Here is a 26,640-nt window from a genome sequence, read left to right as displayed (position 1 = left end):
GACTTCTGTTACACTATTATGTGTTCTGCTTGATTATGTAACCTTATAAACTACAACTCCCATCATTCTCTGAAATCTGGCACTTTGCTGCCTGCCTGTATCATCAGCTACAATCCCAGCATCCCCTGACTATATGACCTGTAGGTCAGTAACAGCTGGAGGGCGGGAGCTGGACATCCTAATGTTACAAAGTAGGAACACCTGGGTATTCTCTAGTAAAAATAAATAGCTGTTCTATGTAGATTGCAAGGTCTTGAGGCTAAGGATTCATGGTGTGCTTAATAACATCTTTTTTTTAACAATACAAATACAAATATGAAACCAGTATTTGGAGTATATTAAATGCGTTACATGAGCTTACCGATATACATGGTGGGTCAAGGTGCACGCGCCCCACGTAGCGTTGCCACCTGGCCGGTATTTTACTGGCCTGGCCGGTAAAATTGATGGTTGATCCCAATGTTATTAATAGGGAAAACATATAAATATATAGGAAGGCAGGTATTTTATTTCCAGGAAAGGTGGCAACCCTAGCCCCAGCAAAGGGAGTAAACACCAGGAAATATCAGAAGAGGCTGGCACAAGCCTGGACCCACAAAGTAGTAGAGCCAGAGTCAGATTGTAAAAAGTTAAAAAGCTTACATTAAGATCCAAGGCCTGACACATTTCGTGTCTACCAGGGACACTTAGTCATAGGCTCAATGTCATAGGCCTATGACTAAGTGTGCCTAGTAGACACGAAACGCGTTCTTAATTATGGAAAATAAAATGTAAGCTTTTTAACCTTTTACAATCTGACTGCGGCTCTGCCACTTTTTTTCTAATATGCTTCCAATTATCTATTTCGCTGGCCAGTGTGTGCCTGGGTTCTAATTAAAGTGGTGTTCAGTTCAGATCAGGTGTTCACATTAAAACTGTCTCAGTTATAATAAATAAGCATTTAAATGCGCAATGGTCAGATTTATAAAAAAAAAAAAAAAGGGTCCTTGAAAAAAATAAAATCTACCCTGTGCAGAGATATAACATGGAAGGAGGGTAGAATGGTGGAGCTTTATTTACATTATATATAGCAAAGTGCTGGCTGCACATTTTAATATGATGGGAATGTACTATTGGTGGTCTGAAGGGGCTTTCTATTGTAGTCTATCTGGAGCAGTCTGTGTTTGTTGATATGTGGCCCTTCAGCCATTGTAATGTGCAGTTAAACCACATCCCTGACAGTTCAGTACTGGGAGCTACAGTTGCAGGTCAGAACCAGCTGGAGAGAACTTTGTTGATCACTGTACTGATCTTTGTGTTGTTCTTGTGGCAGCTCAGATAGGGCTGTGTGGATTTTGGATTGATTCACCCTGGCAACCACTGTGGAATTCCGTCTGGGCAAGAGAAAGCTGCAGTGGTTGTTGCTAGTAGCAGAGATCAGCAGGCACTTACAAAGGGCCAACTTGTGTCCTTATAGATGTTGGTGAACTAAAACCCTCAGACCCCCCCCAGTGGCTGAGATGTTGGGAATTGTAGAGCAATAACATCTGGAGTAGCAGCACTGGTATAACTAATCAGGAATGCTTCCCCGTGGAGCGAGATTTATTTATGTGTGACTACCGACAGGCACCCGTCCCTACAAACACTGCACTGAGACCTGTGTAATTGAGGCTCATCAATCAAAGGGTAAAATGACGCCTGTCAAAATGACACAAAAAATACGTCTGCTTAATGTTAAAGTCGTGGAAAAAGCACAGGTCTTTGCTTGGCCACTAGATTGTTATCGGTACCCTTGTCATTGGCTGAGGCCTGCACAAAGGGTTGGTTCTGTAGAAATACAATGTATCCATGTAAAGATTATAGCAATAGACGGCTCAAGGAAAGTAAATGTGTTATTATTTATCTAGATAGAAACAAAGAAGGTTAATGGTTATAGCCGACCAGAGGTGATATTATGGCTTGATTAGAAGCAGATCCCAAGAGTGCAATGTCTGGCTATCTTATTGCTCTTGGAGGATTCTGGGAGTTGTAGTATAGCAACAGTTGGAGTGCCAGAGATCACAAGGTAAGATGTGATATAAAGGTTGCCATTGGTACAAATAGAACTAAATATTCAATCTGATGGGTTCCACGAGAAACAGTACAGCTGTAATCACTATACCCCTTATCCTCACCTCACTGCTACCTTTGCTGCTTGGCTCCCTGAGTCACGGAGTCATATGTCTGAGCAAGACTCAGGTTTGTATGTCCGAATCTCTAAACGCAGAGCCCCCTTGCATGGCTATTTGTGACATATGAATAAATATGAATAAGTAGGGGAGGAAGAGGAAGAGGCCACATGAGAAGAAGAATGACACATTTCCAGTAAATGAGATACAGTGCCGAGCTGTGAATTGCATTCTTGTTCCTGTTACACAGGCTTCAGCAATAAAAGGAAGACAGTTTCATTCTCTTTCTAACTGCTGCCATTTGATTAGAACTTTTGCCTTTAATGTTGGGGCCCGAGAGACAGGCAGGGCTGTCAGAAAGTGCCTTCTTGGGTGGGACGTTTTGGGGGAAGACAAAGGAGCCATTTTCTGTGCGTTTGCACAATGTGGAGTTTGTATGATGGGCTGTAGTTCCTCTTTGAGCAGTTTCGGCTTGAAGCCTTCTGCTTAGGAATGTTTGCTTCCCATAGTTTACGGTCTTATGGCTTCCATGGCTTGTGGTCAGTGTGGCAGCGAAGTTTGATTTTCCCCTACTAAAGTACAAAAAAAATAAATAAAAATAAAATAAATATATATATATATATATATATATATATATATATATATATATAATCACAGAAACTGAAAGTATTCCAGTAAGAGGTATCTAGCAAGCATGGTTGCCAACCACCCTGAAGTCCAACTCTTTAGGGGGCTAAAAAAGGGGTGAAAACCTCTGTGCACCCCATCACCTATTGAAAGAGGGCTGTAGATATGGAAGAACTAGTAAAGACAGATGTGACCAATACTTAGGGATGCTGACCAATACTTAGGATGCTGCTCAACATGCAGCTTGTAGTTGTAGTTTAACTAGAACATTCAGCTTGTACTGAAAGCTGCTGGGGTACTCCAGCAGTTATTGTTCAATAACAGTTATGGCCATGGAAAGAAATCCTCCAGCCATAGCAGAACTACAACTTGCAGCACCCCATGCACATTTTTGGGGATGTAGGTTTGAGAATGCCAAGTTCAAGAGATATCCCTCCATCTATTGAAGAACTATGAATTCCAGCACCCCATGCTAGTTTTTGCCTATCTGGGGATGCAAGTTACAGATGTCCAAGTTCAATGGATCTCCCACCAGCTTGATTAATATGGGAGCCGTTTTCTTTTCAACATATGGTTGGTACCATGCAACTTTTAGTTATTAGTTATTATGTTATGTTAAACAATGCTGAATATTATCAGTAGGAGACGCGGGTTCACAGGGGGCAGTTATTACATCCGGAGCTCAGATGACCAAGAAAACAAATCACTCGCTGATGGACACAATTATGTTAAAGGAAGGATTTCCTTAATAAGCGTGGATAGGGTGCAGTTTCCTTCCCATTGCACCTTGTATAATACTTTCCATCAAGCAGAAAGATAAGAGGCAATAACATCTCCTTTATGTGACTGGAAATGTATTTGCTATATAAGGAAAATGTCATCATAAATTTCCGCAGTGACACTATTGAAGTGGTTTCATAGAAACCTAATCTCTGTATATAGTCACTAGTTTAGTGTGCCCGTGTGCTGTGCTGGTAAGTAAGTTACCAGTCCCATTATTGCCTAATAGAGATTCAGTTTCGTGCAGTTGCAGGGAGAAGGAAACGGTGCTTGCAACTGCCCAGCGTATCAAGGCTCTGTCTTTAGATGAAACTGGGGACTGAAACAAGCGTGAGATCTAGAGAAGTATACTGATACTTCATGAATGCAGGCCTTGTGGTTAAAATGCTTCTTATATATGATTATGAATTAAATATAAGTGATCTAGAATAGGCAAACACTTCTCAGTATACAGCTGTATGGGACGGCCCTGAATCAGTCTTTCTTTGGATTCGACCAGTTTTGATCAAATCACAAGCCCAAATGCTAATTTGCATTTAAATAAAAAAAATTCCATCAACGTTGTGAAAAATATTCAGTTCCAGAGATTAAAATTCACATGATTTAAAGGTTCAGATATCCTTTATTTGAACCCAGGACTGGGGAAAATCGGAATCCTGCAAAATGTGTTGGATTTCTAATCCGAATCCTAAATAAACACTGAACCATCTAGGGCTCATTCATTAACATTTGGCAAGCTACAGTAACCCATAACCACCAATCAGCAGTCTATGGTTGCTATGGGTTATTACAGCAGACTGTATTTGTCCTGCTTTAGTAAATAAGCCCTTAAGTGTCTCTCTCAACATGTCTGACATGAGCTATACTTTTACTAGAAGTATCATTGTACTGTGATGAAAAGATCCAGAACATGAGTGAACTAAAAGTTGGGATGAGGGTGGCTTTTCTTGGCTCAGCACATGTCACTGCTAAAGTCTAGTAACATCAACTAAATGAGTTTTCTTGCTGGCTGATAACAGAGCGGAGCATTCGTGGGAGCATGTCTCTCCCCCCAGAGGCTGAACACAGCAAACGGCTTTATTTATGTCTGTGCTCTTGTTGAAATGAAAAACAATTAGTAGCATTTGTTAGGTTCAACCACAATGTTTTTGTAACGGGATCTGGTTATAAATGAATAAGAGTTAACTAGATATTTGGGTATGGGATTTGGACAGACACAAAATGTAGAGTCATCAGAACAAATGTATGTAATGATTACAAGAGCATTCCTTAAATTCTCCTGCACAGGGATCATTATACACTTTCCAGTGATCTCCTGCCTGCTGGCAAAGGTCAGAATCCAATATGTCTGTCTTGGGGAGCTTTTGTGCCGTCTGTCCAGTTGTAAGTGGTGCTTTGATTGACAGTTTTTGGGGTCGAGAGTCTGTGTTGACAATTGCATGAACTGCAATGTCTGGATCACTGAAATAACTTGAATATGTTGAGGCTTAATCAGCCCAAATATATACAGGTGTGGGATAATGGATCGTTCCGTAATTTGAATCGTCATACCTTAAGTCTACTAGAAAATCATGTAAACATTAAATAAACCCAATAGGCTGGTTTTACTTCCAATAAGGATTTATTATATCTTAGTTTGAATCAATTGATTTATTATTACAGAGAAAAAGGTTAATTATATTTACTATCTTTTCTGGATAACAGGTTTCCGGTTTATAGATCCCATACCTGTATATACAGATGTGTCTTTAGGTCTCCAAAACTTGCCTCTACTTTAGCAATTGAAAAAGGATCACCTGCTTTGAGGCCATGGGGAGTAACATAAAAAAGTTGGCAAGCACTGTGAGCCACTCCTTGGAGATCCTTGCTCTACAATCTGTAGTAAAGCAAGAAAGAGTAAAAATGGAACTGGGCATGCACTGGATCAGTGGTTTTTTTGGATTCAAATGATCACATTCAGTTCCAGAGATTTAGGGGGTTATTCGTCTGAATTTATCTCAATATTTTCTGCTACAAACTCCGGTCAAATCCGCTCAGATTGTTTACACTTATTTGTTAATAATATTTTTTCAAAAATTTGGTTTGCGATAAAAAAAAATCAGATTTTCATGAATTTTTCAGATTTTTTCATCCAATTTTCACGATTTTTTCAGAATTTTCATCAGAAAACTTCGGGGTATTGCACAAAAACCCAGCGCACATCAAAAAATCATTGGGACTTATCCCATTGGCTTATATGCAACCTCGACAGGTCTGAGATGCCAGATTTTCAGATTCTGACTTTTCGATCCTCTGGGTTTAATAAATTCCGAAAAATTTGTGATTTTATATAAAAAAGAAATCACACATTTTTCGTGATTTTTGCATTCGTAGTTTAGTAAATAACCCCCTAAAATTCACATGTTTTAAAGGTTCAGATATAGTATCCTTTGTCTGAACCTGGAATTTTGGCAGTTCCGAATTCTGCAAAATATGCTAGGATTCAGCCGAAAACGGATTCCTGGTTTGGGTGCATCACGAAATTCATCATTGCAGCTTTAATATAAATAGTTTTTGAAAATGTTTTGCATATATCTGAGTCTGTATATACTGCATATAAGTGTCCATGTGTTGGAGACAACATACCAATTGTGCTTCTATTGATTTTAGTGAATTAGTGCCCTCAGTGGTTAATAATAGAATGACTCTCTATACAGGAATGAGCACATATGGCTTGTGCATTCAACATGCTGTTGATGTGTATAGAGTTCTGTCTACATGTTAGTGCTGCATTCTAAAAGTCTGCAAGACATGGCAAATATTAGTCCCAATGAGCAATCATTTTATATGCTGGGAAGGGACCTGTTATCCAGAATGCTCGGGGCCAGGGACTTGCAGGATAAAGGGTCTTTCCATAATTTGGATTTTCATACTTTGTCTACTAAAAAATTATTTAAAAATTAACTAAACCCAATTGGATTGTTTTGCCTCAAATAAGGATTAATCATATCTTAGTTGGGATACTGTTTTTTTATTGCAGAGAAAATGGAAATATGTTTTAAAATGTTGAATTATTTGATTAAAATGGAGCCTATGGGAGATGGCCTTCCTGTAATTCAGAGCTTTCTGGATAACAGGTTTCCGGATAATGGCTCCCATACCTGTACTACAGTGACATTACTCGTTGGGTTGAGAAAAAAACAACTAAATAAATTCCATCATATGGTGGGCTGAAAAGGCTTTGCTCTGAATGCAATGGGGATTGAGTTAAGCTGTTTAGAGGGGTTTGGTATTCGGCAAAGTTCTCATAAGGAGCAAACTATAAACTGGATTTCTCTCAACAGTAGAATAATGAAATGGTGTAATGCTTGGCCAGGGCAGTGTAGGATACAATGAGTCATGCTTGAGAAATAGGCTCTTAGAAAATATTCCTTAAAGGAAAACTTCAGTAAAAAACAATAAGCCTTTAGTCTTACAAGGTAAGCAGTTCTATAATATAGTTGTTTTGTAATTTTTGCTTTCCTAAAAGGGCTCATTATTTACCCTACTGTGAATCTTTTTAACTACATACACGTGTGGTTGAGTAAAACCATGTTACAGAAGCATTTTTATTCCATTTCTAAAGAGTACTCATTGCTGGGATGTACTCTGTCCTGAACTGTTATTCAAGGGGTTGTTCACTTTTACATTAAGGGGCAGATTTATCAAAGGTCGAATTGAAAATTCGAATTTTTAAATTCAAATTTCGAGTTGATTTTAGTGTTGTTCTACTAGGGAATAGTCCAAATTTGATTCCAGTTTAAAAAAAAATTCTAAATTCGAATTTTGAAATTTATCATGTACTGTCCCTTTAAGAATTCGAATTCGAGTATTCGCCATCTAAAACCTGCCGAATTGGTGTTTTAGCCTATGGGGGACCTCCTACAATCAATTTGGAGTCATTTGGTGGACTTTTGAAAAAAAACAAATCAAATTTGATTCAGTTTTGCAGGTTGATCCTTTTCACCCAAATTTAATTTATTTTTAAATTTTTTTAATAAATTTCAATTGGTCATTTTATTTTTGAATTTCGAGTTTATGGGAGTTCTTATAGACTCCCATAAACTCTAAATTCCACCCTTAATAAATATGCCCCTAAGTTTCAGTATGATATTCTGAGACAAATTGCCATTGGTTTATTTGGTTTTTTTTTTGAGTTATTTAGCTTTTTATTCAGCAGCTCTCAAGTTTGCAATTTCATCAAATTTCCCTAGCAACCATGCATTTATTTGAATGAGTGCCTGGAATATGAATAGGATAGGGCCTGAATAGAAATAGTAGAAAGTAGCAATAACAATAAATTTGAAGCCTTAAGGCTCCCATACACAGGCCGATAAAAGCTGCTGACAGACTAAGTCAGCAGCTTATCTGCCCGTGTGTAGAGCCCTCCGATGGGCTTTCCCGATAGATATCTGGCTGAAAGTCGTCAGATGCCAATCAGGCAGGGTAAAAAATCCAGTCGGATTGCGGCCTTATCTTTTCGCTGATGCGGTCCCATGATCCGACCACCTATTTGGCCCCCATTCTGATTTGATGGTTTGGCCCTAGGGCCCGCGATCGGATCAGCCCGATATCGCCCACTTCAATGTGGGCATATTGAGGAGAGATACACTCGTTTGGCGACATCGCCAAATGAGCGGATTTCCCTGTGTATGGCCACCTTTAGAGAACATATGTTTTTTTAGATGGGGGTCAGCGACCCCCATTTGAAAGCTGGAAAGAAGAAGAAGAAGGCACATTTTTCAAAAACTATAAAAAACAAAAAATGAAGGCCAATTGAAATGTTTCTTAGAATAAGCCATTATATAATATACTAAAAATTAACTCGACATGCTTACAAAGGGGTACAACCCCGAAACTTCTCACTATCTGCAAATAAACACGCAGAGGTTTGTCTCTGCTTGCACCAGCGAATCTTTTTAGAGTTGTCTGCTTTGGAGGGTGCCGAAAAGTTTCTTAGAATAAGCCATTCTGTAATATACTAAAAATTAACTTAAATGGTGAACTGAAAAAAAGGCAGCAGTTTTCTGGTGGAAACGTATGAGGGCATGGTACAGAACAGATATTCATGAATGTCAGAATCCCTTTTATCCCATATTTACCCCATACTGACTAATTTGTCCAGCAGTATTGGCCAGTTTGTGGCCATGAATCATAGGAGCTACTTAAAGATGACGGATTGTAGCTGGCGATTAATAGCTTTATTTGTTTATGAGCATAATGAGGAACAATGGGTCATTATAGTTTACCCCTAGTTTACAGCAGCTGTTGGTGATGGACCCCAGGGCAGGCCCATGCTAATCCCCATCTCTGCGTCACTGCGAGCTAGAGATATTTCTCTAAGGAATGACAGTCATTTTTTAAGGCAAATATTTTGTTAAACTATAGAACTGATTCACAAACAAATGACAAGTATAACTTAAAACAAACTTTGCTCTTGAATGAAATGGTGCCGGGCGGAATTTCTAGACCAAAACTACTGGCATCGTCGATTTTACCCGAGAGGTTATTGAATTACACTTTTAAAGAGATAACGCAACCGGGAAATCTTTCATCTCCGATATAATGTTCAGTTGATTTACACGTTGATAATAACATATTGCGCTGTTTGTATTAACTCTCTGCTCATAGCTTTCAAGTGTCCCTAGAACTTGAGACTTTCCTCTTATATGCAGCTAATAAAAACACAGGGACTTTTTTTTACAGGGAAGTCCAGTTTTATCGGCATTTGCATGTTTTCTTTGAAGCTTCTGGCAAATCACTGATCTTAAATTAAAATGTATTTTTAAGGGTACTTTTCAGGGTGAAATTCACTGTCAGAGTTAGAGACTGAAGGGTGGATTGTTTAGATTTAGGATCCATCTCGGTTAGAACATATACAAACAGTGAAGTCATTAGAACAAATGTATGTAATGATTATCTGAGAATTCCTTAAATTCTCAGGGGCAAGGGTCTTCATGCACTTTCTAGGGATCTCCTGACTGCTTTCACAGTTCAACATGGCTGCCTCTCGAAGGTTCTGTGTAGCCCGTCCACTTATAAGTAGTATGGCATCACTTATCAGGAAACCCCTTATCCAGAAAGCTCAGAATTATGGAATGGCCGTCTCCCATAGACTCTTTTTATCCAAATAATCCAAATGTTTAAACATGATTTCCTTTTTCTCTGTAATAACAAAACAGCTCCTTGTACTTGATACAAACTATGTAATAATATAATTAATCCTTATTGGAAGCAAAACCAACCTATTGGGTTTATTATTATTATTAGCAGAAACCTATAAAAAAATTGAAGTTTTTTTCTGCGGATGAATAGGCTGTATTTGAGCGTTCAAATTGAAGGTAGATCATATTCGATCTAATTCGATTCGAAATTTTGATTTTTAAAAGTCAAACAATTGACTCCAAAAAGGTTCTGGAAGGTCCCGGTCCCCCATAGGCTAAAGCAGCAATTCAACAGGTTTTAGATGGCGAATGGTCTAAGTTGAAGTTTTAAAGAGACAGTACATGATACATTTTGTATTCGATTTTTTTTCAAATTGAATTTGGACTATTCCCTAGTCGAAGTACACAAAAATATCTTGAAATTTGAATTTTTTTACTTCAAATTTCCAATTCGACCCTTGATAAATCTGCCCCTTAATGTTTACATGATTTTTTAGTAGACTTAAGGTATGGTCCAAATTATAGAAACATCCATTATCTGGAAAACCCCAGGTCCCGAGCATTCTGGATAACAGGTCCCATACATTTACTAAAGGTCACTTTAGCTTTCATTATCAAAAGATAGTAAGGATGCAGGACTTACTACAGGCGTTGTTTAAGTGCTAGATATCATATAAATTGTTTTTTTTATAACATGCCTACAATAATGTTCCTGGCAATTGCGCTTTGGTTCACGTAAGTTGTGAATATCCCAGTGTTATGTGGGTTTTGTGGTGAAAATCATTCGTTGAATGCGTCTGCCCTTGTGGCTTGTAAGTTTCCCTCTTTCGAGTCATAATCTCTGTTATTTCCAAAGCGTAATCATTTCTTAGTCGATCAGGTCATCTTGAGCTTTTCTCCATCCGTGTCACGTGAATTTCTTGGTTACGATCATGTGGTTTGCCATCTACAAACAGTGTTATTGGCGCTCTCCTTCACACCAACCAATAGTGCATGAACCCAAGATATTATATCATGAGATCTAGGGTAAATGGATCTTTGTCATCTTTGGGAAAATGCAAAGGGAGCTAATTTCCTACAGTTAAGCCAGATCGCCACAAAATCCATATTTTCCTATTTTTTTTGTCTTTACCAAACACTAATTTCAAAGTTGCCTCACAAGGAAACTTCGAGTGACTTCGGAAAACCGAAGAGACGCTTATGCCATCCCCCTGGACGATTCAAATTCTTGAACCTTAAGGTGCAAGTCACAGTTTCCCCAAGAGACTTGCTTATCCTAAATAGTTACAATTGTATCTTTGCTTATCTTAAATTGTTACAAATGTATTTAAGTGCACCTGCCCAGTATTCTGGGCTCTCTGTCAAAAGCCTCTTAATTAATTACATGTCAGAAACATTGCATCTTTTTCTGGCTGTTCAGTGCAGGAGATCAAAGAGGACATTTCATTAACATTGGCACTGTGGGTTGAGCTGTGAAAATTGGGACTGTCTCACAAAAAACAGGACAGTTGGGAGGTATGAGACATGCCTTGTCAAAGTGAAAAATAGAGTTTTACTCTATACTTAATTTGCATCTTCCAAACACTCAGGCTGTGAATGTTTAAGTTTTTTTTAAGTAATAAAATGTGTCTGCTTTGGTGTTCCTCATTACACCAGGGTGCACAAATTTCCTTAAAAGAGAAGGAAAGGTCTTTTAACTTGGGGGTGCCAAAAGTTAGGCACCCCCAAGTGATCGCATGTACTTACCTGAAACCCCGGGCCGGTGCTCCTATCAGGAGAAAACTGCATCAGCCCAGGATTCTTCCAGTGAGCACCACAGAGAGATTGTCTAATGGCTTCTTCTTTTTTCTCGTGGCTGTGCATGCGCAGTAGTGAGAAGAGCTGAACTTTTGACAAAAACGTCGGCTATTTCGTTCTACTGTTTCCCGTCTGCCCCAGGAAATTTTAGGATAGAAGAAGCTGGAAGATGAACTCTCTGTGGTGCTTGCTGGAAGAAAACAGGGCTGTAAGTATAGGTAAATACATGCAGTAGATGCCTAACTTTTGGCACCCCAAGTTAAAAGACCTTTTCCTTTAACCCTTGTGTTGGCAGCCCTATGACACCCATTTTGGATGCTGTAAGTTAAAATTATAATTACCTAGACTGCCTAAAATTGGGTGTGCTGGTTCATCTTTTGTCATACACTTTTTCCCAGGCCTCTTATGCTGTTCATGTCACTAAACTGGTTGGGTTGGATTAACCAAAGAGGAACCACCCATGCTCGTCACCTTTCATTTGTCCCTCTAGCAAATTTGCACATATCTTTAGACTAATCCAGTGATGACTGGTCCCTGCTCTTAAAAAGATGTGTACTCGTTCAGTGAGACCTGAGCAAACATATCACAGATCTCTTTGGTTTTACCTTTTTTGTAGGCAGTAAATATGACAACAGTTTATAACTGTGTTATCAAGTCATCTATCTTAGTTGTACTGCATCAGAACATGAAATATAATGGACTCAGCCACACTTTTTGTCAATTCAGTTAGTTTCAGATAGTTCACCAGAAGTAAAGACTTTTTCCAATTACTTTCTATTTTCTATTTGCGACTGTTTTTCTAATATTGAAGTTTAAAGTTCAATTTTCCACCTTCTTATGTCTTTCTGAAGCAACTCAGCGACTTTGTAAATTGTACATTAGTTGATTAGTTGATATATTTCTTATCTTTGGCCCTGCTGAGCAGAATTTATTAAAGGCAGTTGTTATAATGGGGGTACGGCCTCTGAGGGCCCCTGGTTCTGACTCTACAACCTTTGATTGAAGAGCATGTAACTGGCACACAAGGAAAATTCCAAGCAGATTGGTCTTTGCCTTGTGCTAAATTTAAAGGGGCATATTCCTTTGTTCCCTAAACCTTAAAGCTAGTGCTAGACGTAGCGTCTCTGTGGATAAACACAGGCCAAGAATCCTCTCCTAAGGGGCAAGAGTCAGCCCCTTCCAATGCAAGAGTGCATTTTGGCATCAAAATCCTCTGCATGTGACTGGACCCGGGCCAATGCAATGGATCCTGGTGTAGGCAAGGAAGGGGCTCATTCTTATTGTAGGAGAGGATTCTCAGCCTTCATTTATTCACAGGCTGAGATCTTCTACATGTGTCACTAGCCTTAAAATTATGCTACTTTACAAGCAGAATTCTCCTTTCTTGTTTCATTTTGGAGGCCTTGTTCATGCAAGAGTGCAGGGTACCCCCTTTTTCAACATAAGCTCAATGAGTAGGTCAGTAGAAATAAGTCAAATCAACTGGACTTGCTGTGTTTTTCCTTGAAGACGTTTCACCAGTCATCCAACTGGCTTTCTCAATTCAGAAAAGAAAAAAACAATTGATCTGACTAATTTCTACACACATACCATGACCTGGATAAATGAGAATCTTCCCAAACTCACTGAGTAAGGTTTGCACTGAACATCCATTTTGCCTATTGATTAAAAAATGAAATGTATATAGTTTTGGGTATTTTTTGCACTAAACAGGCAAGAGACAGATGAATTGTGTCCAAAATGGAACTTTGCACATAAGAGGAAAAGTGAACTTTGCACACTGCAGAAAAGCCTATGGAGAATTTGAGAAGCCTGTGGGCCTCCAGCTGATCAGACATCATTCAAGTTAAAGAATTTTTGCAGAATTGGTATTTTAGATATTTGTATAATATAAATAAATATTAAAGAAGTTGTTAGGTTTGTGAAATAAATTAAATTTAGCTTCCTGTGGTTTCTTTTGAAGGAGCGTGTTGCAGCTGTGTTAACTTTCCTAACCTCCAGATAATAAATTTGAGCCATAGTTGGGCCAAGTTAAAATAGGTCTTCTAAAGAAAGGCTTTGAAGTATTTCCATTCTCAGGAGATGCCTGCACCTCTCATTAAAAAGCCTTTAAGGTATACATCAGGTACCAGCCACCACATGTTCCTCAGTAGTGAGAATAAGGAATTCAGCCAGTGGAACGTTCCCTTTTCCCAAAAAAAGCTAAAAAACCAGACACAGACAGGATATAATTCACAAATGGGACTGAGCCCCTGTAGTGCATGAGGTAAAGCCTCCTGTAGTTTTATTATAAGACTGGAAGGCCCAGACATTGGACATTGTTACTTGGAAAGTTGGCATAGTTTCCACTAGTTGATATAGAGCTTTGGCATTTATAGTATCATTCCAGTGGTTGTTTGCTCAGTGTGTTCAAAGGGACTTACCATGGTACATTTCTTGTAAACTGAGTAAAGCCCAAGCTTTAAAGGGGGTGGTTCAACTTTAAATTAATTTTTAGTATGTTATAGAATGTCCTATTCCTAACAACTTTGCAGTTGGTCTTCATTATTTATTTACATTTTTGAGTAATTTGCCTTCCTCTTCAACCTTATTTTAGCATTCAAATTGGGTTCCCAACCCAAACACCCCAAAATCTATTTCTCTGTAAAGCAACAATTTTATTTTTATTGTTGCTTTCAATTACTTATCTTTTCATTCAACCCCCCTTCTAGACTTAGGAGGGGGGTAGCAAACTACTGCCTGTTTGCTAGGCAAAATAAGACCCAAGTAACTACTTTTGATACAGACCTATCCAGGTGGCTCTCAGTGCAAACAATGTTACATTTATTGTGTGCCAATGTTTAGAGTTTTCCCACCATATGAAGAATAGTTGATATATCCTAGATTCTAGGTTATTTTCGATTCTGTGTTGTTAAGCAGGCTGGTAACTATTGGTAAACACTTCCTAATAATTGTCATAATGATATAGTCCTCAGTGACTAAGGGGGTTATTTATCAAAATCCAAAAATATTGCATTATTTTCTGAAATATACTCTGACCAAATCTGCTTGGGTAATATCCCCTTAATTATCAACAACTTTTCCAAAAAAATTCCAGTCTGGGACAAAACTTGGAAGAATACTGAAAATCATATGGAAATTCTAATTGTATGAATTTTTTGGGTTTTCCGCCCGAAAATTCTGATTGTTATCGGATATTTGCCCGAAAATCACAAAAACTTTGTATAATTGCATGAAAGCAATAGCAGATCATCGGATTTTTGAATTATGACTTTTTCCATCCTAGGGGTATAATAAACAGCTGCGGATTTCAATGGCGGGCGCCCCAGAGCACTTGGGAGATGCACATCCCCAGCGCTCCTCAACAAGCAGCTGGGCAACATGCCTCCCCTAATAACTTGCCGTCCTAAGCCTGGGCCTTTGTGGCCTCACAACAAATCTGGACCTGATAATAAATCCCAAAAAATTCCAGTTTTTTTCCCCTCTAAAAATTCGGATTTTTCAAGTTTTTTCTATTCGGAAAACCATTTGCTTGTTGCCTGCTCTGGTTTTGTGCCTTTGATTTACAGCTATAGAAGTAAACAAAACTGAGAAACAAGTTAGATTCACAGGCCCTGGTACCATTTGGGTAGACTTTGGTTATTTTGATTGTCTTGACCTATACTGCTAACCTTTAACCCAGGACAATAAAAAACAGTGCTCTCTGCCATAGCTCTGGGATTTCCTAATCACTGTCCTAAATGGTAAGCAGTCAGGAGAGCAGCCATAATAGCGGAAAGTCAGACAGCATTATTGTGTTTATTCACTGGCAACATAAGGAATGCTCATAATGTGCAAGAAAACCTAAGGATAGAGGCTAAAATGTCAACTAAAATGCATTTAAATTACATTATTACCCAGGGGTAAAATATATGTATGCATTTGTACATATATATATATATATATATATATATATATATATATATATATATTCTATCTCACCAATCCTTTTGGATTTAGACAATTCCAAAATGCTATGCAGTCTTTATAATGAAGCAAACAATGCTGATAATTATATAGCCCAAAGTTGTTCTGCCTTCAGACTTTTTAACAGAAATCAATTGAGACTTTGCTGCCTTATTGCATGAAGTGTATCTTATATGTTTGCTTGGATTGCAAGCACTTATTAGAATTATTGCATGTCTTAGTGCAACCAGTTTTGAAGTGGGTGGAGCAAGAACCATCCTGTAGAAAGTCACAGCATTACTTTAGCAGGTCATATCAGACTGCATTGACTCAGATTTGTGATCAGCCTAAATCCCAGGCGTTGCTTCTTTACTTTAAGGTACTAATTATCTCTGACCAGACAGGCTGAGTAAACAGACATGAAGATATCAGCATAAATTACATGTCATTGTTTCCCATAAATAAGCACATCATATTGCTTTATTCCTGTAATCCTTCCTTCTGTAAATTTCATGCGTAAATGTGTTTATCTTTATCTCAGTGTTTTACAATCTCTTCCAATTTCAAAATTAAAACTGAAAGTGAATGAAGTGACAACTGGTGCTGCCATATTGTTTCTTTATGTAGTGGTCTGTTGGGTTGTTAGCATCATGTCCTTTTTATGTTTTAAAGGCAGCTATACCCAGCAAGCCCAATGTTTATGTAGTTTTTATAGTATGTCTCTATGTAGGCCAGGGGTCCCCAATCTTTTTTACCTGTGAGTCGGATTCAAGTGTAAAAAAAAGTTGGAGAGCGACAAAAGTAGCCCTTGTGTGGACTGCCAGCCTACTGGAGGCTCTGTTTGTCAGTGCACCTTTTCTCATGCAACCACAGACCACTGGGAGCAACATCCAATGGGTTGGTGAGCAACATTTTGCATACAAGCCACTGGTTGGGGATCACTGGTGTAGGCTACAGCAAATTTAGGGGTTGTTGCTACCACTGCTGTGGTTTAAATTTTCTATAATTGTCATATTCAATGACATGAATTCAATCGACACCCCTCTGTGTTTTCTTCTAGGAAGATGATTATAACATAAAAGGTGGGTTTTGATAAGGTTGTATTTAGCCAGTCAGCCTGAAACTAGGTCAAGGGAAGCAAAGGCAGTAAAATATTCTATTATTATACATCCTTTTAATACATCCAATAGTACAGCCTAGAAACCTCTAGTTATTCTAGCCAAGCAGTTCTTATGTCTACAACCCATCCATATACAGTGTACCAGTTATAGGCTTTGCAAAGAAAACAAACTTTTTTCAGATGTATAATGTGGCCTGTGTTGTGCATTTTAGCCTGGAATCATTTTTAGCTGTCAGTTTTCTATCTGACAGATAAAATTATATGTGATCACATATGTTCATTTTAGGTTTACTCTACTGAAAATACTAGGATGATGCCTTAGGACAGTGAACCCAAACCAGTGGCTCTTGAGCAACATGTTGGTCTACACTCCCATTGATGTTGCTCCCAGTGGCCTCGTAGTGAGTGAGCACTATGAAATTCAATTTTGGAGGCATAAAGGCACATGTTTAGTCCAACAAAGCCTCCTGCAGGCTAGCAGTCCACATGTGCTCTCAGTTACTGTATCATAGCCCTTATTTGGCATTCCCAAGGAATTGTTTTTTTCTTGTCTTTCTTTCCAACCGTTTTTACATTTAAGTGTGGCTCACGGGTTAAAAAGTTTTGGGACCCCTGCCTTAAGATATGCCTAAAAACTGCTGACATATGTAGGCCAGATTCTGAAGCACGTATCTCTGTCACTCAAACTGCCGACCAAGTGATTCTAGTGGCCTCTCAGTAGAGTTTATCTTGAGCCCATGTCTTCTTAACGGGAATCAACCAGTAATAGCTGTCATAACAGTCCACTTTTCTTGTAATGCACTGTAAGAACATGAATTCCACTAAAACTGAAAAACATAACACAATAAATTTTACACCCTCTGATATTTTATGCGTTAGAAACAATAATAGTATGAAGAACAGCTCTCTTGCTGCTTTAACTCTGGATGCCCTTCACTTTTCTGACTTCATTTCTGTGAGCATGAAAATAATTTATGGTTGTATATTTTGGAGGAGAGAATAGTCCAAATCCATGACACACCCAGATCCACAAACTTATTAATAGAGCAGAGCACAAGAAGTCTGAAGGACACACTTATGTCACTCTCATCCAGCATCATCTCCTTAGGCATTTTAGCACTGAAGGGATCAAGTCAATGTATTTCATAGTGTGTATGGATTGCTTGTAAAAATTTGGTCACAAAGATCTTTCAGTGCATTGGCATTCCTTTGTTCAGCTCTCTTGTGTTTGATTAAGGCCAATCTTATCTGTTACTACATATACAGTATATATATATATATATTCTAATATATAAGTTTGGAATGGAAGGGTTGCAATTGCAGAATAACATTAATTCTGCACGTAGACCCATTGCAATGTTTTTTCCCGTTATCTCAATTGAGACAACTCATGTGTCGAGAACATCGTAACTCAAAGCATTTGGAAAGATCTTTTGCAAAATATACACATTCCTCTCTTGTTTGGCGTGAACCATGGACAATGTTCAAAACTCAGAGCAGACAGGTGGTTCTTCTCTGGGTGCTGACGCATTTAAAATGTATAGCAGTGTCATAACTAAAAGTTACTGGGCCCCACAGCAAAATAATTTAAACTAAACTTTGGAAATAATATTTTTTTTACATATTTAAACTACCTCAGGGCAGTGGCACAACTGAGTTTACTGGACCTCTCAAGTTTGGGAATAGTAGTTTGCTGTAGAACATGTAAAAAACAAGCCAAGTGTTCTAGCAGCTAGAACAGTTGGAAGTTCCCTGAGCCTACCCCTGTTGTGTTCATCTAACAACGGACAGCCCTTCAGTCACAATGTTGTCTTATTTTGTCTTGTTTTGAGACAAGGAATGTACTTTATGAATGTTCACACAATAATACATGAGTGTGCATGTATTCCTATAATTGACCTCAGCTTCCCACCATTTCTATTGCAGCACTGATCTTCTCTAAAGTCCATTCACTCTAAAATAAACATGGCAAGATCACCAAATGAGTGGATTTCATTTGTGCAGCAAAGTGGGCCAAATGGGGATGAAATGTTTGATCCATGGGCAACACACCCACATGGTCCTCCTCTAGTGTGATCTTCAAACCTGCACAGTTTATATCTGCCTGATATCTGGCCAGACATTGCAAGGGGATGATAAGTTACCAACTTGCTGTGAAGGGGCTAAGTTGCTAGCTTTTGTTGACCTGTATATGGCGAGATTTATCTTCCAGATCTCTGTCAGGCTAAATAATATGTGGAACACTGCCCTCTGTAAAAAAATTTACATGTTTTTAAAATGCCTTGCCCTTTAAAGCAAACACAAATTGATTAATCAAAAATGTAAGACCAGTCAAGCTGGCCAGCTATATCAGACTAATCCCTTCAAAGCTTGACTTAAAGGAATGCTGCTCCGAGTCCTCCGTCAAAAGAAACTGCATTCCTTCTATTTTGTATACATGCACTTCTGTATCAGACTTCCTGTTTTCATCTTAAACCTCCAGGGCTAGGTCTTGAGCATGCTCAGTTTGCTCCTCTCTCCCTTCTCCCCTCCCTACTGAGCCCAGAGCTATGAGCAAACAAGAAGTGATGTCACGCCAAGCTAATATGGCAGCTGCTATCCTAAACAAACAGAGAGAGTTTCTAGAGCTGTTTACTCAGGTAGGGTAAAGCATTATAGTGTTATAGCTTGCACTATTGTGGCTAATCTATTGGCAATACACTGCTTCAGTAGCTTTCCTACTCCTTTAATGTAATATACCCCTCTCTATCATGAAATCCAGTGTTTTACTTGTTATATTTTATTGCAGCACCATTTATAAAAACATGCTTTACTTAAAACAACTGTTCCTCTAAGTGCTAAATATATATTTCATATGTCATTTGGGTTTCAGTACAAACAATGAATTCCTGGAATGATGATACAAAGAGAAAGCAGTGCAGAAAGGGACCACCCCCATACTGTCTTATCTTAGTGTGTCACGTGTGAAATGAGGAGGTGGATTAGGTAAATGACAGATAAACTGAGATGCCTAACTGATATCTCTCCTGTATTGTGCTTTGTCTTGGTCATACCTCCCAACATTTTGGAAGTAAAAAGAGGGACAAAAATTATTTTTCCACATGTAGCGCAGCATTTTTTGACCACACCCCTTTCTGTGGCCACACCCCCTAATTACCATGTTTGTTTTACAAAATTTGGCAGGTTATGAAAGTTTGAAAATATTTCTCCTTATCTAAACTGTGTTTTTGTGTCTCAAAATTGTTACAAAGTATCTTATTTGCACCTGTTAACTGTTCTGGGCTCTCTGCTAAAAGCCAATTAAGTGAGAAACTTTGTTTCTTTTTCTGGCTGTTAAGAGCAGAGAAAAGAGGGACACATCCAGTACAAATGAGGGACTGCGGGTTGAGCTGTCAAAAGAGGGACTGTCCCTCCGAAAAAGGGACAGTTGGGAGGTATGGTCTTGGTCAGTTTGGCCCGTAGCTTCATAAATAGCTCTTTCATTTCTCTAGGAATAACATATCACTCGGTTTCTGTTGTACCCGCTATTTTTCATATGTACCATACCTATTAAGCTGGCCATAGACGCAAAGATCTGATCTTACTAATCATCGTACGATCGGACTTTCCCATCTCCCGACCTGCAACTAACCATTCCGATCAAATAAAGTAGTAAAAGAACAGATCAGCAGATGTTCTGCCCCTGACAGCAATCGTATGAAAGTTATGTCTGACCAAAGCTAGTGACAGTCTCCCAATGAAAATTGTACGATCAGCAATGCATGCAGAGATATTATCGGCAGGCGACAGAAATCTTTTAACCTGTCTGATCGTCCAAACGACCGATCTCCGCCGGATGAAAAATGTCGGGACTCTACACACAGGGTCTGAAAATTGTATGAATCCTCGATTCGTACGATCAGATCTTTGCGTCTATGGCCAGCTTAACTCTACCACTTTGAAATTGTCTTAATAGGTTAGCTAAGTACATTCTTTCATCTTCCAGTAGATGTAGGAGGTACTCAAGATGGACATATTTAAAACTACCACACACAGGCTAATCTCTAGTACAGGTATGGAATCTCTGATCTAGAAGCCTTTTACCCAGAAAGCTCTGAATTACAGAAAGGCTGCCTCCCTTTGATTTTCTTTTTGTCGCTGTAATAATAAAACAGTACTTTGTACCTGATGGTAACTCAGCTGCATAAATCCATTTCGGTGGCAAAACAATTCTGTTGGATTACTGTTTAATTTTTAATAGAGTTAAGGTATGGTGATCCAAATTACAGAAAGACTTCATACCTGAAAAAACTCAGGTCCCAAAGATTCCAGATAATAGGTCCTATACCTGCATTTTCAGGCCTGCAGGGCAATCAGCCAGGTATTGAGTAGTTTGGATAGCCACAATACACTGATCCTACAGATAAACCCATGGACAGATCAGTATGAAGTTTCTGTGGTTATCCTAATTTGGGTACAGTTATTAAACGAACAGTAACACCAAAAATTTAAGTGTTTTAAAGTAATGGAAATATCATGTACTGTTGCCCTGCACTGGTAAAACTGATCTGTTTGCTTCAGAAAAACTACTATAGTTCATATAAACAAGCTGCTGTGGAACAATGGCGGAAATTGAAAAACGGCTATATGGCACAGGTTAACTAATGGATAACAGATAACACCATTAGACAGAGCTTATTTGCTATCTGCTGTGTAACTTGAGCTTTTTCTCCTTTGAATGGCTGCCCCCATTGCTACACAACAGCTTATTTATATAAACAATAGTAGTGTTTCTGAAGCAAACACAGCAGTTTTACCAGTGCAGGGCAACACTGCATTATATTTTCATTACTTTAAAACACTTTTATTTTTTGACGTTACTGTTCCTTTAAGTCTTCTTAAAGGAGTAGTTTTTAGTATGTTATAGACTGGCCAATTCTAAGCAACTTTTCAATTGGTCTTCTGATTCTTTCCAGCTTTCCAATGGGGGGTCACTGAACTCATCTAAAAACAAATGTTCTGTAAGGCTACACTCTTATAGTTATTACTTTTCTTTCTATGGAGGCCCACTCATATTCATATACCAGTCTCTTGTTTACATCAGTTCTAGGGTAATTTAGCCCTAGCAACCAGATTGCTGAAATTGCCAACTGGAGATCAGCTGAATAAAAAGCTAAATAACTCAAAAACCACAAATAATACAAAATTCAAATCAATTGTCTCAGAATATCTCTATATCATACTAAAAGTTAATTCAAAGGTGAACAACCCCTTTAAACAAACCATAATGGACTGCGGCCACTTTAGGACTGATGGGTAGTGTTGCCACCTGGCCGGTATTTTACTGGCCTAGCCGGTAAAACACCAGCAAAGGCCGGGGCCGGTATTACAAATTTACCGGCAATGTAGCTGCCGGTTAATTTGTAATACATCAAACAAATGCCCGTGGCCTGCACCCAGCCCAGTAAAAACGTACCTTTTTGCTGCTGGTTTGAGTCCAAACGTGCGCTGTGGCCCCGCCCCCCTTTGACGTCACGACTGGCCCAGCCAATCACGTGCCATGGATCCACCCCCTAAATTGTCGCAACCCGCCCCTTTGCAGCCAGTGCCCGCCCTTTTATACCCGCCCCCTCCTACAGCCTGTAGAGATTTTTTTGAAAGGTGGCAACCCTACTGATGAGGCATATTAAAAAAGTACATATTACCTATATAACATGGCACTCTTTGCACTACATATGTGGGGTCGGTTTCTTGGGTGCTCTCCAAGGTGTATGTGAGACCATTGCCTAGAAGACATTCTACTGAACACAGTGTGTGATCAGCCTGTTTCAGTCATTCCTAAAGACACTGTCATATACCAGCAATTGTACAAGAAATGCTTACATGAGGAATGGAGCCATGAAAAAGTGTTCATTTTATTCTGGAAGCCTTGCGTAGCACTCGCTCTGTGGATAAAATGACAAGTGATTTCAAGGCAGGAAACTGCAGGGTGAAACATGTAACTTTGTACCAAATAAAAAACAGTCACAGTTTTATTCAATCTCTAGAATTGACTTTTTTTGTCATACTTAAACCACTGCAAATAGTCATCAAAATGAGCATTTGATACTGGAATTCATATAAATGACAGTGATTTGGTTTCCCTTTAATATTCCTGCGCTTGAGCAAGTTTTATCTAGTTAGTAACTAGGCTCTGCCAATATAAAAAAAAACAGTTTATCTGCAAATCTAAGAATACAGAAGGGAACTAAGCTGGGTCTGTTAGTTAATCAGTAGTCGGGATATTTAAACACAACTGCTGGTTGACTTGCTCCCTAAAATTCACCAGATCTTCAGCGGAAATTATTAATGAGAAACTCGGCTGTAAAAATTCACTTGCCTGTACAGACGTTGAACCATCTGTATATAATTAGCCGTATATATTTCCATTCCCTGCCTTGAGTCCAGAAGCAAAACAATCACATAAAACTACAAGGTGTGCTGGCTGTAGTGCAGAAATTTGGCAATATAAAGCTGCTGGGCTGCATACATTTTTTTTACCAATATACTACTTAATGTTACTCTCATGTAAGAGAAATGGCCAGTACATTCCAAAGCAATGTGATGCTATTGATGGAGCAGACAAACAGGGTTCTACCATCTGTGTGTGTGGGGGGTGGAGGGGGTAATGGGAGAGGGGCATCTGAGCTTTGAGGAGGTTGATAGTTCCGTAATATAAACCATTGAGTAGTGAACCCCTTTTTCATTTCAGGGAATTATAGATCCTCTTTTTCAGACATGGCAGGAATCTCTGCTAATAAATAATTGGTCATGATTTTATTCAGTTATTTGGGGTGTATATGTGTATAGTCTACATTGCTTACGTGTATATACACTCACCATGGGGCACATTTACTTAGCTCGAGTGAATAATTAGAAGAAAAAATACTCAATTTCAAATGTTTTTTTTTGGCTACTTCGACCATCGAATTGGTTACTTCGACTATGACTTCGACTTCGAATCAAAAGATTCGAGCTAAAAATCATTCAACCATTCGATAGTCGAAGTACTGTCTCTTTAAAAAAAAACTTCGACCCCCTACTTCACCAACTAAAACTTACCGAGGTACAATGTTAAAGAAGGTCCCCATAGGCTTTCTAGCAATTTTCTGATCGAAGGAATTTCGTTCGATCGATGGATTGAAATCCTTCGACTCGTTCCAAGTATTTGCGGTAAATCCTTTGACTTCCATATTCGAAGTCGAAGGATTTTACTTTGACGGTTGAATATTGAGGGTTAATTAACCCTCGATATTCGACCATTAGTAAATTTGCCCCTATATGTTACCCTAGAGTTAAATTATTCCTCTAGCGTTAATTACATTAACCATAAATTAGCTTCTACACAACAGTGCAATTTTGTTCTTTTATTTGGGTGGCACTGATACAGTATTATACATGTACAGTGTGTCCTCTATCACTGCCATGTGTTACGGAAGCGACACAATCGGAGATAAAAATTTGCTATCTCGGGCAACAAATCTCCCAGAAAATGCCCTGCCGTTCACTGACCAGAAGTAAATGATATTACTCATAACAAATTGGTTTATCGCAGGAAAATGCTGGCAAGGTTAGTGATCGGCAAGGCATTTTGGGGAGATTTTTTTATCCGCGGTAGCGATTACAGATTTCTCCATGTGTCATTGCCTTAAAGCATGTTGCAGCATCTACTGTGCTTATATTTCTACATGCTGATGTTCATTTGCAAAGATCCCCAACTTGGCCTACACTGGCATTAGGTAAAGGCCGGCTGCACACTTGAGCTTGTTGTCAGAGCCTGGTACTGTATGGGACCTGTTATGCAGAATGCTCAGGACCTGGGGTTTTCCAACAAGGCGTATTTCCAAAATTTGGATTAGTCTACCAAAAAACTCATTTAAACATAGCAATTAATCATTTAATCATTTAAACATTAAATAAACACAATAGCAATTGAGACCCTAGTGCCCTTGGGGAGCAAGGATTTACTTCTGTTGAAGAACTGGTTCAGATGTACAGATATATGGAATGTGTAATCTGGAAACTCTTTATCCAGAAAGTTCTGAATTACAGGAAGGCCATATTGTGTAGACTCCATTTTAATCAAATGATGCGAATTTGGAAAATATATTTCCGTTTTTCCTGTAATATTAAAACAGCACTTTGCCCCCATATTCTGTAATTGCGAACTTTCTGGATAAAGCGTTTCCAGATAACGCATCCCATATATCTGTACATCTGAATTAGTTCTGCCAACGAAGAAATTCCTTGCTTCCCAAGTGCACTAGGGAATTGCTTGGCTTGCCCTCTTGCACTATAAATTGGCACTACACACTGCATGCTGGGACACATGGCAGAACAATGGGGTGGATGAATGATGGATTATTAAGTATTATTTTGGCACAAAATGGGGGCAATTATATTCTTTGTTGCCTATTTTTTAAGACATCATTTTAGAGTAGCTGAAAATCAAAGCAGATTTATTGTGATTCATAGCGCATAGAAAGAACCACCAACGTATAATTAGAGCTCCAAGGTAAATGTGTTCACCTCAGAACTGTGGCAATTAATCATTAGCTCAGGAATATGTGCAAGGGATGAGCAGGGGGAAAAACACACAGGGATTGCTAAATGTAGTGTCACAGTGTTATTGACACTTACCATGCTTTCGGCAGGCCACCTTATTGATTCCTGGTGTGCACTTCCACCTCTTCTGCCATGTAGGAACAACAGCCCCTGGATAGAATATAGACAGCTTCTTATATACAAGCAAATACATGGGAGTTAGTGTTCTGCAGCCGAATAACTGGCTAATAGGTTACTGTAGATATTGAGGTCAGTTGAATAACACATGGACAGGCAGTAACTGGCCAACTGGATTTTTTGTTCTATAGAACAATTCTCTGTTCTTGTTCTTAGCAACCCATTTGTTTGTGTCCAAGTCCAACTCTAGGCTGCAGGTGGATAGTAACTTGGGAAATTGCTTCAATTCCATCTTATTATTTGAAACATAACAATGTAACCTTCCATACTATTTATTTGGGAAAGTCAGAGATGACCATCCTCTCTTCCTTTCCTTTGTAGTTCTAATTTATGGATTCCTGAGCAAAGTATCTGTAGTTTTTTTGCCATTTCCAAAAATGTTTTTTTATTTTTTTATTTCAACAGATGTTAACGTTTAACTGTGAAAATATATAAAGTCAGCTTTTCTGACATCTGCTAGCACGCCTAGAACTAGAGAAGCCAAGTTACTTGAGGAACACAAATGAAAACTCACTGTGCTGTGATACCGAACTGTCCATATATGCGATGTTTGTCTCATTGCTGTACCATGCTGCAGAATATGGTGGCACTTTATAAATAATGATGCTGAAAATGTTCTTCCCTATATACTGTAGCAACTGCCTGAAATTCCATTGGCAATGATTGCATGTGCAGCGCAGGGCATTGTGAGAGGGAAGGATATTAATAGAAGGTCCCCTTGTGCTGTTCTTGGCTTCACTGCATCCAAATCAAATGTGATTTTCCGCTATGTCTTAGTGGCTTATTTATCTAAGTGTGTATGCACAGCATAGCAAAGCCACCACAGAAATTATACACCATAGCCAGCTTTTTGTTTGTGTTACGACTATAAATATATCACTTGATATTTTTTCTAAAATAGTATTTTTTGATATTGAGCAGTTATCTAGCAGTTTTCATGCCTGGCAGAGTGTAGGAGAATGTAAAATAATTGTGAACTCCTTAGTCCGGACCTCCTGTTTTTTTGCCAACAATGCAAATTAAATCAAAATGTATGTTAGCATAATTATTCAAAACAATTAAAGTTACAGCTCTTCTAGGTCACAAAGTCTCAATTTAGTCTCTTGATACATTTGTATTAACATTGCCCATTCAGTGTGGATGCATTCGCTTTGGTTAAGCTTACTTTTTTAAGTTTTTTTTTTTTTTTTTTAAAAGTTTTTTTTATTGAAATTTTAAACATTAAACATAATACAATTAGAAAAAGAGTAAAGGTATAGTAAAGAAGAAAGTTGAGAAAGAG

At 38.6% G+C, this 26,640-nt stretch overlaps 1 protein-coding gene and 1 long non-coding RNA gene across 3 annotated transcripts in view; one reads left to right on the top strand and one right to left on the bottom strand.

Moving 5' to 3' along the window:
- Window positions 1-26,640, top strand: part of notch2.L (notch 2 L homeolog) — a 104,089-nt gene that overhangs the window by 718 nt on the left and 76,731 nt on the right. The gene's annotated exons all lie outside the window — the stretch shown is intronic.
- On the bottom strand, window positions 22,423-25,960 carry LOC121403096. The gene is made up of 3 exons (XR_005967044.1): window positions 25,873-25,960; window positions 25,257-25,331; window positions 22,423-22,522 (listed from the first exon to the last, which is right to left on the bottom strand). It is a non-coding gene; the product is annotated as an uncharacterized LOC121403096 (long non-coding RNA).

The sequence above is a fragment of the Xenopus laevis genome, chromosome 4L (assembly GCF_017654675.1).
Source record: "Xenopus laevis strain J_2021 chromosome 4L, Xenopus_laevis_v10.1, whole genome shotgun sequence".
Taxonomy (NCBI): domain Eukaryota; kingdom Metazoa; phylum Chordata; class Amphibia; order Anura; family Pipidae; genus Xenopus; species Xenopus laevis.
This window is presented reverse-complemented; position numbering and strand designations above follow the sequence as displayed.